General features: G+C 34.6%; 1 long non-coding RNA gene across 1 annotated transcript in view; it reads left to right on the top strand.

The window, feature by feature from the left end:
* Nucleotides 1-1,586: 1,586 nt before the first annotated feature.
* Nucleotides 1,587-12,593, top strand: part of LOC125931949 (uncharacterized) — a 76,136-nt gene continuing 65,129 nt past the window's right edge. Inside the window, exon 1 of the long non-coding RNA XR_007460512.1 lies at nt 1,587-1,671. This is a non-coding gene — a long non-coding RNA (uncharacterized LOC125931949). The remainder of the gene's footprint in view (nt 1,672-12,593) is intronic.

Genomic DNA, 12,593 nt, shown 5'->3' on the forward strand with positions numbered 1-12,593 from the left:
AATAACAGAAAAAACATCTAAACCTAACTTCATCCCTCTGAAATTTTGGAACCCCAAGGATAAAAAGGAATTTCTGGAGAAAATTATACAAGACAAAAAAGCAAACAGATCATTTATAAAAAAGCAGTACTCAAACTAGCATCAGACTTTTAATCAACACTGGATAAAAGTATCTTCCATGTTCTGATGTACAATGTTTTTAATTTATAATTCTTCATCAAACCAAACTATTAAGACAATGGTAGGACACAGAGCAGTGCTATCAACAGTAGCCAAATTATGGAAAGAACCCAAATGTCCATCAATTCATCAGTGGATAAAGAAGATGTGGTATATGTATACAATGGAATACTACTTGGTGACCAAAAAGAATGAATCTTGCCACTTGCAACAACGTGGATGGAATTTGAGTGTATTATGTTAAGTGAAATCAGTCAGTCAGAGAAAGACAAATATCATATGATTTCACTCATGTGGAATTTAAGAAACACAACATATGAACATAGGGGTAGGGAAGGAGAAAAATAAGATATAAATAGAGAGGGAGGCAAACCATAAGAGACTCTTAAATACAGAGAACAAACTGAGGGTTTCTGGAGGAGAGGCAGGTGGGTGGAAGGGCTAAATGGGTGATGGGCATTAAGGAGGGCACTTGTTGGAATGAACACTGGGTATTATATGTAAGTGATAAATCACTAAATTCTACTTCTGAAACCAATGCCACACTGTATGTTAACTAACTTGAATTTAAATAAGTAAATTAAATTAAAATGGTATATAAGCTTTTAAGCTTCAAGAATTTGGGGGTCTTCATTTTCCTTTTGAAAATTCCCATGTACATGTAAAATTATTAAATTATAACATAAATTTTATCTGCTTTTCCTGTTAAAAATATTTGCACATATAAGGACACAAAAATCAGTCTTCCTACAATTTCTTTCTTATGATAGTTCTTGACTCTATAATTTAGCAAAGCAAATGGTACAAGGAAGAGAAACACATTGTATTGCATGGATTAATCTCATCTAGTCCAAGGTTTTTTTTTTGCTTATCTGTAAGTATTGATCCTTGGTCAGTACTGTTAAATATATTAAATAAAGATAAATGATGTTCTTAAATTCTGTCAGCATTGTTTCATAATTACTGGATTGATGATTTGCAGTCGGTTTTAGTGAGGCTTGGGGAATTGTGATGGGTAACCTAGACACATAGCTAGTACATGCTTACATGACCAGCTTGCTATAAAAGACCCCTGCAATGAATAGGCTTTGGGCTTCCTGGTATCAAAACACTTTGCATCCATGCTGGTAATCATTTGAGATCTGGAGACAAAGTGGATCTTTTCATGTTCCAACAGTTGGAAAAAAAGAAAGCCAGCACCTGAGACCTTTGGGCATTTTTTCAATGCATAGTCGTCTTATGATAATGCTGAATCACATCCTTTGCCTGTTATGAAGCTATTTTATGAATATAAACAGTGTGAATCCTATTACCCTCACAACAATTAAAAACTTAAGGTGACATACATAACTTAATACAACATGAGATTTAAAAAATAATGATTTGAATCTTCTACTTCTTTAGGTGATATCTGTGTAGATGTGCAGCTGACCTAGAGTGCCACCAGCAAAGCATGGAACAACTCTGGAAGGCAAAGAGGGTTAAATGTTGGTGAGTGCATTAAGTTTCCTATTGCTGCTTTGAAATATTACAATTTTAATGGGTTAAAATGACATAAATCTAGTATATTACAGTTCTTTAGTTGAGAAGTCTGGTGTGGATGCGACTGGGCTAAAATCAAATGTCAACAGGGCTGTATTCTTTTTTTGGAAGCTCTAAGAAAAAGTCCATTTCCTTGCTTTTTCTAGCTGGTAGAGGCTGTCCACATTCTTTGTATCATAATTTGTCCCCCCATTTCCAAAGCCAGCAATGGGTGGTTGGATCTTTCTCACATTGCCTCAATCTGACATTGACTCTTCCTCTGCCTTATACTTCCACTTTTAAGGACCCTTTTGATTACATTGTATCCAATGGATAATCCAGAATAACTTCCCATCTCAAGGTGTGCAGATTAGTAACCTTCATTCTATCTGTGAACTCAAATTTCTTTTTCCCTAAAACTAACATATCTACTGGTTCTGGGTATTAGGACATGGTATCTTTGGGGAGACACTTTTCTGCCTATCACAATCAATTTAAAACCTACATTTAAGACAAAGGTAATTAGAAATCCCAAGTAGGGGTTACTTATGGGTAAGCACAGAGGAATCTCTTTTGTTCAAGAAACAACCATTTAAATAAAGAAAATTTACATATGTATTACATTTGTGTATATATATATATATGTGTATATATATGTATATATATTTGTATGTAAATACATACAAATATATGTATATATATGTGTATATATATGTATATATATTTGTATGTAAATACATACAAATATATATACATATATATAAATAATGTGCACATTAATAAATACATACAAATATATATTTACACACATATATATATACACATATATATAAATAATGTAAATGTAAATAAATACAAATATATATTTACACACACATATATATACACATATATATAAACAGCTAGTTATGAATAACACATATTATAAATTTATGTATATTATACAACAACAATCATTGAGCATTTCTATAAATTGTCCTGAGGGTAGGGGCGCCTGGGTGGCGCAGTGGGTTAAGCGTCCGACTTCAGCCAGGTCACGATCTCGCGGTCCGTGAGTTCGAGCCCCGCGTCAGGCTCTGGGCTGATGGCTCGGAGCCTGGAGCCTGTTTCCGATTCTGTGTCTCCCTCTCTCTCTGCCCCTCCCCCGTTCATGCTCTGTCTTTCTCTGTCCCAAAAATAAATAAAAAACGTTGAAAAAAAAAATTAAAAAAAAAATTGTCCTGAGGGTATACAACAAATGAGGAAATAGTCAAGGAAATCCACTGAATCCTGGTAAAAACAATGAAACTTTGTAGCATTTGAGCTAGCTGAAGAAAGAATCAAAGACTGGAAGATAGACAAATAGAGATTATGCAATCAGAAGAATAGTAAAGAATGGAAAAAAACATGGCCTCAGAGAAATGTGGAACACATATATATATAATGGGAATACCAGAAGAGAGGAAAGAATGAGAAAGAGGCAGAAAGAATATTTGAAGAAATAATGACTGAAAAATTGCCAAAGTTGATGAAAATATTCATGTATATATCCAAGTAGTGCATAAAACCTCCAACTAGAATAAACACAAAGAGATCCACACCTAGACACATCACAGTCAAAATGTTGAAAGAGAAAGAACAAAAGAAAGAGAAAAGCAGTTTATCACATAAGAAGAAACACCAATAAGATTAACAATTGAGCTTTCATTAGAAACAATGGGGGCTAGAAGGCAGTAGGGTGACACATTCAAACTGCTGAAAAACCTGTCAGATTACTATATTCAGCAAAGTTATCTTCCACAAATGAAGGAGTAATTAAGGCATTTTCAGGTAAACAAAAACGGATAGAATCAGTCACTAGAAAATCTTCACCGCAAGAAATACTAAAGAGAATCTTTCAGGCCAAAATAAAAAGAAACTAAACAGCAACTCAATCCAAAAGAAGGAATAATTAGTGCCAGTAATGTTAACCACTTAGGGAAATATAATAGTATAAATGCATATTTATTACTTTATCATCTCTCAAATGATTTAAAAAGTAATTGAATAAAACAATAGCAAATTGTTGTATTTTGGGCTTGTAACATATATAAATGTAATCCATTTGACAATTGCAGTACAAAGGCAACAGATGGGAGAAAAGCAGTATTAGAGTAAGGATATGAAACTGAATGGTAACTCAAATCCTTGCAAATAAATGAAGAAATTATAAATGATAAATAAGTTTAAATATAAGAAGAGTGACATCAGCAAGATGACAGAATAGTTTTCTACTGTTATTCCACCAAAGGATGTCAATTTTGATATTCACCAATGGTATCCACCTTTGTAGGAATCTAGGAGTACAACACAGAAGTTTCAACACACCTTTGGAGCAAAAAATCTGAATGATGCATTGAAGAAGATAAGAACAGTTTCATTTTACCCATGTTACCTCTCCCCCAAGGTGGCATTACTTAATGCCAAGAGAGAAGCCCTAAGCTTGTGATTTCTTCCAGGAGAGTGAGAGCATAGTGAATGAATGCCTGCTTCCCCAGCTTTGTGGGATGCTGCCAAAGAGGCCCACTTCTCATCCAGTCCACCCAGTATACTGAAGTTATCTGTACAATTGAGGAGATAAGGGAGACTGGAATCACAGCAGCCAGTGTTCGGAACTCATCAAAGAGGCATGGATCCTACTATGGCTTCATGGACTTCATCAAGAAGTCTGTCCAGAAGCCAATGGGAACACCTTACCTATGGACCTTCCAACTGGTCCACAGACATCCCCCAGTGCTGCACACATTTTACCCATACATGGCCTCATAGCCACTGCTCTATATGTGGCCATATGGGCATCAGGTGCAAGCCTTTATATATAGTTAGTGAGCATATGCAGAAAGCCAGCTTAACTCTTCAGGATTAGAAGAAAGCACAAAAACTTGAGCATTTCAGGATACCATCCTAGGGAAAGCAAGTGAGGGTCTCTCAGCACCTGGATTAGTTTCGCAGGATCAAGAGAAGGTAAATAATCTTAAGAATTGTCATTCAAGAAGAAACAAAAAATGTGGAGTGGAACATGCACAGAAAAGTTCAGAGAAAGCTTCAGAATCCCTATAACAGCTAATTGGTGAAGGTCTTGCCTGAAGTCAGTCAGTAAAGACTGGAGGAAGTGAGTGCTTCTTCAAATGTGAAGACAAAAGTTCAAGAAACACAGAAAATCAAAGTAACATGATAACACTAAAAGAATACAATAATTTTCTAGTAAATGACCCTAAAGATATGGAGATATACACATTGCCTGGCAAAGAATTAAAAATAATTGTTTTAGAGAATCTCATGAGTTGGGTGCTTGGGTAGCTCAGTCAGTTAAGCCCTGGACTCTTGATTTTTGCTCAGGTCATGATCTTGCAGTTTGTGAGACCAAGCCCTGCATCAGGCTCTGCACTGACAGTGTTTGAGCCTGAATTTCTTTGGGTTTATCCTACTTGGCATTTTATTAAGCTTCTTAAATCTGTAGGTTTAGTTATTTACTCAAACTTGGGAATTTCTTCACTATTATTTCTTCAAATATTTTTCAGCACCATGTGTTTTCTCCTCTACTTTTTGATTCTGATGATGTGAATTCTAGATATTTTGTTATAGCTCCACTGGTATCTGGGGTTCCGCTCATTTTAATTCTCAATAATTTTGTTCCTGTTGCTCAAATTTGATTATTTATATAGATCTATTTTCATGTTCACTGACACTTTCCTGTGATGTCTATTCTGTTATTGAGCCTATCTGTTGAATGTCTTACACATTTCTGTCAATGAACCTTTCAGCTCTAAAATTTTCATTTTTTCTACATTATATCTTCTGTTTCTTTGATGAGAGTTTCTGAGTTTCTATTTCAACAGTTGTAAAAGTACTCAAAATTTGGGGCACCTGGTGGCTTAGTCGGTTAAGTGTCCGACTCTTGATTTCAGCTCAAGTCATGATCTCATGGTTCATGGGTCAAGCCCTGCATTGGGCTCTGTGTTGACAGGTAGAAACCTGCTTGGGATTCTCTTTCTCCCTCCATCTCCCTCTCTCACTCTCTCATTCTCTCTCTCTCTCTCTCTCTCTCTCTCTTTCTCTCTCCCCCTCCCCTGCTCCCCCTCCCCCCTCCCCAAATAAATAAATAAATAAATAAGCATTTTTTAAAAAATGCACTCAGGGGTGTCTGGGTGGATCAGTTGGTTAAGTGATTCTTGGTTTCAGCTCAGATCGTGATCTCACAGTTTTATGAGTTTAAGACTTGCATTGGGCTCTGCATTGGAAGCATGGAGCCTGTTTGGGATTCTCTGTCTCCCTCTCTCTTTGTCCCTCCCATACTCGTGCTGTGTCTTTCTCTCTCAAAATAAATAAATAAACTTTAAAAAAACAAAAAATAAATAAACATGCATTCAAAATTTCTTGCTTAAGGATTTTTATAACACCCACTTTATTTTGGGTTTGTTTTTGGTTTTTTTCCAGATTTATTAAGATATAATTGACATACAACATGTGTAAGTTTAAAGTGTACAATGTATTGATTTTATACTCTTATATATTGCAATATGATTACCACTAGCATTATCTAACACCTCCATCATATGACATAATTACCTTTTTTGGTGCGGTTAGAACATTTAAAATCTACCCTCTTAACAACTTTCAAGTACTTAATAAAGTATTGTTACCTATAATCACAATGCTGTGCCTTAGACCTACAAAATTTATCTTCTGACTGGATGTTTGTACTCTTTAACCAATATCTCCCCATTGCTCTCCCTTTTCTATCTCCCCTTTCTCTCTCACAAAATAAATATTTAAAAAATCTCACTAGCTACAAGATAACACAAATAGACAATTCGACAAAATCATGAAAACAGGGAAACAAAAGCAAAAATGAACTCCTGGGACCTCATCAAAATAAAAACCTTCTGCACAGCGAAGGAAACAATCAGAAAACTAAAAGGCAACTGACAGAATGGGAGAAGATATTTCCCAATGACATATCAGATAAAGGGTTAGTATCCAAAATCTATAAAGAACTTATCAAACTCAACACCAAAAAAAACCAAATAATCCAGCGAAGAAATGGGTGAAAGACATGAATAGACACTTCTTCACAGAAGACATCCAGATGGCCAACCGACACATGAAAAAATGCTCCACATCACTCATCATCAGGGAAATACAAATCAAAACCACAATGAGATACTACCTTACACCTGTCAGAATGGCTAACATTAACAACTCAGGCAACAACAGATGTTGGTGAGGATGTGGAGAAAGAGGGTCTCTTTTGCATTGTTGGTGGCAATGTAAGCTGGTGCAGCCACTCTGGAAAACAGTATGGAGGTTCCTCAAAAAAGTAAAAATAGAACTACCCTACAACCCGGAAATTGTACTACTAGGCATTTATCCAAGGGATACAGGTGTGCTGTTTTAAAGGGACACATATACCTCCATGTTTATAGCAGCAACTATCAACAATAGCCAAAGTATGGGAAGAGCCCAAATGTCCATTGATGGATGACTGGATAAAGAAGATGTGATATATATATACACACACACACACACACACACACACAATGGAGTATTACTCGGCAATCAGAAAGAATGAAATCTTGCCATTTACAACTACGTGGATGGAACTGGAGGGTATTATGCTAGGTGAAATTAGTCAGAGAGAGACAAAAATCATATGACTTCACTCGTATGAGGACTTTAAGAGACAAAACAGATGAACATAAGGAAAGGGAAACAAAAATAATATAAAAACAGGGAGGGGGACAAAACAGAAGAGACTCCTAAATATGGAGAACAAACTGAGGGTTACAGGAGGGGTTGTGGGAGGGGGAATGGGCTAAATGGGTAAGGGGCACTAAGGAATCTACTCCTGAAATCATTGTTTCACTATATGCTAACTAATTTGGATGTAAATTTTAAAAAATAAAAAAATAAAATTAAAAAAAATCATGAAAACTGTGTTCAAACAAAATGAATCATAAATTAGAAATTATAAATAGAAATTCTGAACCAAACAAATTATGGAGCTGAAGAATGCAATAAGTGAAATGAAAAATGCAATATAAAGCACTAACAGCAGGCTTGATATATAAGAAGAAAAAAGCTGTAAACTTGAAGATAGGTTATTTGAAATTATCCAGTCAGAGGAAAAAAAAGAAGGAATGAAAAAGAGTGAAGAAAGCCTACATGAAGTATAGGAAATCATCAAATGAAACAGTAAGATGTACAGACTAATAGAATAGAACAAAGAGCCCAGAAATAAATTCACACATGTACAGTGAACTGATTTTTGACAAGGGTGCCAAGAATATACAATTTTAATAGAATAAAGGACAAAAAAGCACATGATCACTTTAGCAGATGGTGACAAATTATCTGACAAAGGTCCAACACTTAATGATAAAAAAATCAACAAAATAACAATGGAAGGGAACCTCCTCAACCTGAATAAGGATGTCTATTAAAAAAACCTCACAGGTAGCATAGTATTTAATGGTGAATTACTGAATGCCTTATGTTAAGGGCAGAAACAAGGTGAAGATGCCTTTTTTCAGTACATTTATTCAACATGCCCTAAAAGTTTTAGTGAGGTCAACTAGACAAGAAAATGAAACTAAAACCATCTAGATTGAAAAGAAGTATCCATATTCACAAAGGAAAAAAAAAACCATATAGATATTTTTAGTAACCTCTACATCCAATATGGGGCTCAAACTCAAGACCCTGAGATCAAGAGTTACATGTTCTTCTGATTGAGCCAGCCAGGCACCTGGGAAAATATTCTTTATGTAGAAAAAATCCATCAAAACCACTATTAAAACTGTACTATTGGAGTATAATTGACATACAATGTTACATTAGTTTCAGGTGTACAATATATTGATTTGACAATTCTATAAATTACTCAGTGCTCACAAGTGTAGTCATCATCTGTCACCATACATCATTACAATATCATTAACTATAAAAAACACTATTAAAACCAATAAGTTCAGCAAGGTTGTAAGATCTAATATCAACATATAAAATCAATTATATTCGTACATGCTAGCTAGTTCCAAGGTGAAATTAAGAAAATAATTTTAGTTAAAATAGTATCAAAAATAAAATAACTGGATGTAAACTTAACAAAAAATGTAAGATTTGTATACCAGAAACTACAAAATATCATTGTAAGAAATTAAAGAACACATAAGTAAATGGAAAGACATACCCATGGTTTGGATTGGTAGATTAAACATAGATGTGATGTCAGTACTCCCCAAAATAATACAGATTTGGTGTGATCCCTATCAAAATTTGAGCTGGTCCCAGTGCAGAATTTAGGGACAAGCTATTCCTAACATCCATATTTAAATGTAGGGACACATAATAGCTAAAAAAAATTTTGAAAAATACAACAAAGTTGAGGGACTCACACTTTCTGATTTCAAAATTTAATACAAAACAAGAGTAATCAAGACAGTGTGGTGCTGGCATAAGGTAGACATATAAGTTAATGTAAGAGATTGAGAATTCAGAAATAAAGATTTACATTTATGATCAGTTGATTTTCAACATGATCTCAGGAAAATTAAATGGGAAAAATAACCTTTCAATAAATGGTGCTTGGACAAGTGGATATCCACATGCAAAATAATGAAACTGGACCCTTACCTCAAACCATATTAAAAATTAACTCAAAATAGATAATAGATTCAATTGTTATAGGTAAAAATATAAAATTATTAGAAGGAAACTTAGGAGTAAATCTTTGTTATTTTGGATTTGGCAATGATATATTTGATACACCAAAATCAAAAGCAGCAAAAGCAAATAAATTTTACTGCATCAAAATTTTAAAAAATTGTGCTGCAAGTGATACCATCAAAAAGTGAGAAGATGGCACACAGAATGGGAGAATATGTTTTCAAATAATATATCTGGTAATAGACCTGTATGCAGACTATTTCAAGAACTCTTAATAATTCAACAAAAGGCAACTTAATTAAAAATGGGCTGGGGCAGCTGGGTGGCTTAGTTGGTTAAGCGTCCAACTCAATTTCAGCTCAGATCATGATCTCATGGTTTGTGGTTTGAGCCCCACTTTGGGCTCTGTGCTTAAAGTGCAGAGCCTGCTTGAGATTCACTCTTTCTCTGTCCTTCCCCCGCCCTTGTCCACACACGCATGAGCTCGCTCTCACTCTCTTACTCTCTCTCTCAAAATAAACAAATGTTAAAATACGGTCAAATGATCTGCTTAGATATTTCTTTGAAGAAGATATACAAATGAAATATGTATATGAAAAGATGCTCATCATTATTAGTTATCAGGGTAATGGAAATCAGCACCTGTATGAGATATAACCTCATATCTACTAGGGTGTGTATAATAAATAGGTAATAACAAGTGTTGGGGAGGATATGGAGAAATCGGAACTTCCCTACACAGTTGCTGGAAATGTAGAATGGTGTTTCCTATTTGGAAAACCATCTGGCAACTTCTCAAAATTTAAACATAGAGTTTCTATGACCCAGAAATTTTACTAATTATATATCCATGAGTAGTGAAAACAAATTTCCACATAAAACTTGTATACAAATGTTTGTTGCAGTGTTATTCATAATAGCCAAAATCTAGAAACAACTTAAATATCCATCAACTGATGAATGGATAACTAAAATATGGTATATCCTACATTGCAATATTATTTGGCTATATACAGGAATAAAGTACTGACGCATGCAACAATATGGGTAGATCTTGAAAATACTAATGTAAGTAAAAGAAGCCAGCCACAAAGGACATATATTGTTTGATTACTTTTTTTTGAGATATAACATATAACTGTGCAAGTTCAAGGTGTACGGCATGTTAATTTGATACATTTATATATTTCAATATGATTACCATTGTGGTGTTAGCTAACAACTCCATTGCATCATGTAAGTATCGTTCCATTTTATGTAGAGAACATTTAAGATCTAGGTTCTTAGAAACTTTGAAATATATAGTACAGTGTTATTGACTATAATCATAATGCCGTACATTAGATCTCCAGAGTTGGATATTGGGAGTGGCAGTGGGTATAAAGTTTCTTTTTGGCGTTATGAAAATCTTTAATCTTAGATTGTGGTGGTGGAAGCAAAACTCTGTGAATATGTTAAAATCCTGAACTGTAAACTTTAAAAGGATAAATTTTATAGTATGTGATTTGTATCTCAATGAAGATTATGTAAAAAGAAACCACAGCAAAACATTGTAACAAAATAAAAAGCACAAAAAGAAACAGTTATAACATATTACTTACAAAAAGAGACACGATAGAAAAGAGACAGCATATAAGTATAAAATAGGAAGACAGAGGAAAATCATATGCAAACTATAAAATTGCATTTGTATAATGCTAAATCCCACTTCCACTCCTTTAAAATGTAAAGGTAAAATTCCTCATAATTATTAGGAAAACACAGGAATATATAGACTTTTAAGAGTTACTTTTATAATAAAGTCCCAAGAAAAGAAAATTACTCAATAAATATATATATTAATCAGACAAAGAGCATATTTTTAAGCAAAAACCCATGAGGAGATAAAAAGTAAATATTCATAACGACAAAAGGGAGGATAGTGATAATACATAGTATTAATATATACTTGCCAAATAACAGCCACAGTAAAAAACAAATACAAGCAAAAGTGGATGTGGTTTAAGAAATTGGCATAACTACTCTACTATCTAAAAGAAATAAGTGAAGAATGTTAAAAATATTGTTAAGATGGTAGAAGTAATATGTGGGTATCTATGGTTGGTTGAATAATGGCCCCAAAAAGATATGTTCAGGTCCTAACCCCTAGTACCTGTGAATATGATCTTATTTAGAAATATGGTCTTGGGCCACCTGGGTGGCTCAGTTGGTTAAGCGTCCCACTCTTGATTTCAGCTCAGGTCATCATCACACAGTTCATGAGTTCAAGCCTCATGTGGGGCTCTGCACTGACACCATGGAGCCTGCTTGGGACTGTCTCTCTCTCTCACTCCTTCTGCCCCTCCCCCAGTCTGTCTCGCTCAAAATAAATAAATAAACATTAAAAAAATAAATATGGAGTAATTAAGGATTTCAAGATGAGATAATCCTGGAGTTAAGGTGAGTCCTACATCCAATGACAGAATCCCTTATGTGAAACAGAAAAGGGGAAAACACAGTGAAAACACAGTGGGGAAAGTTCATGTAGAGACAGAGGCAGAGATTGGAGTGATGCATCTACAAAGCAAGGAATGTCAAGAATTGTCTGCATCCACCAAAAGCTGGAAGAGGCAATGTATGAATTGGCCTAGAGCCTTCAAAAAGAGTGTAGTTCTACCAACATCTTGATTTCAGACTTTTAGCCTCCACAACTAAGATAAAATAAATTTCTGTTGTTGTAAGCCACCCAGTTTGAGGTATTTTGTTACAGCAACTCTAGGAAAATAATATATATTTTGGTAGTAGCATGTGGGGTGCTTCTCTAACAAGTACCTAAAAACATGGAAGTGGCTTTGGAATTGGATCATGGGCGGAGGCTGAAGGAATTTTGAGGCACATGATAAAAAATGCTTACATTGCTTTGAAGAGATTGTTGGTAGAAATATGGATATTAAGGGTTATTTTGGTGAGGGCTTAAAAGGAAGTGAGAAGCACTGTGGAGAAAGCTTCTATCATCTTAAAGAATATATATGTCATCAAGAACCGAATGTTGATAGAAATATGAATGTTAAGGGAGATTCTGGTTAAGGCTCAGATAAATATGAGGAACATATTGGAAACTGTCGGAAAGATGATCTTTATCCTAAAGTGACAGAAAATTTGACTGAATTGTGTTTTACTTTTGGGTAGGGAACAGAAAATTTAAGTAATGAACCTAGATATTTAGC

The sequence above is a fragment of the Panthera uncia genome, chromosome X, assembly GCF_023721935.1.
Source record: "Panthera uncia isolate 11264 chromosome X, Puncia_PCG_1.0, whole genome shotgun sequence".
Taxonomy (NCBI): Eukaryota; Metazoa; Chordata; class Mammalia; order Carnivora; family Felidae; genus Panthera; species Panthera uncia.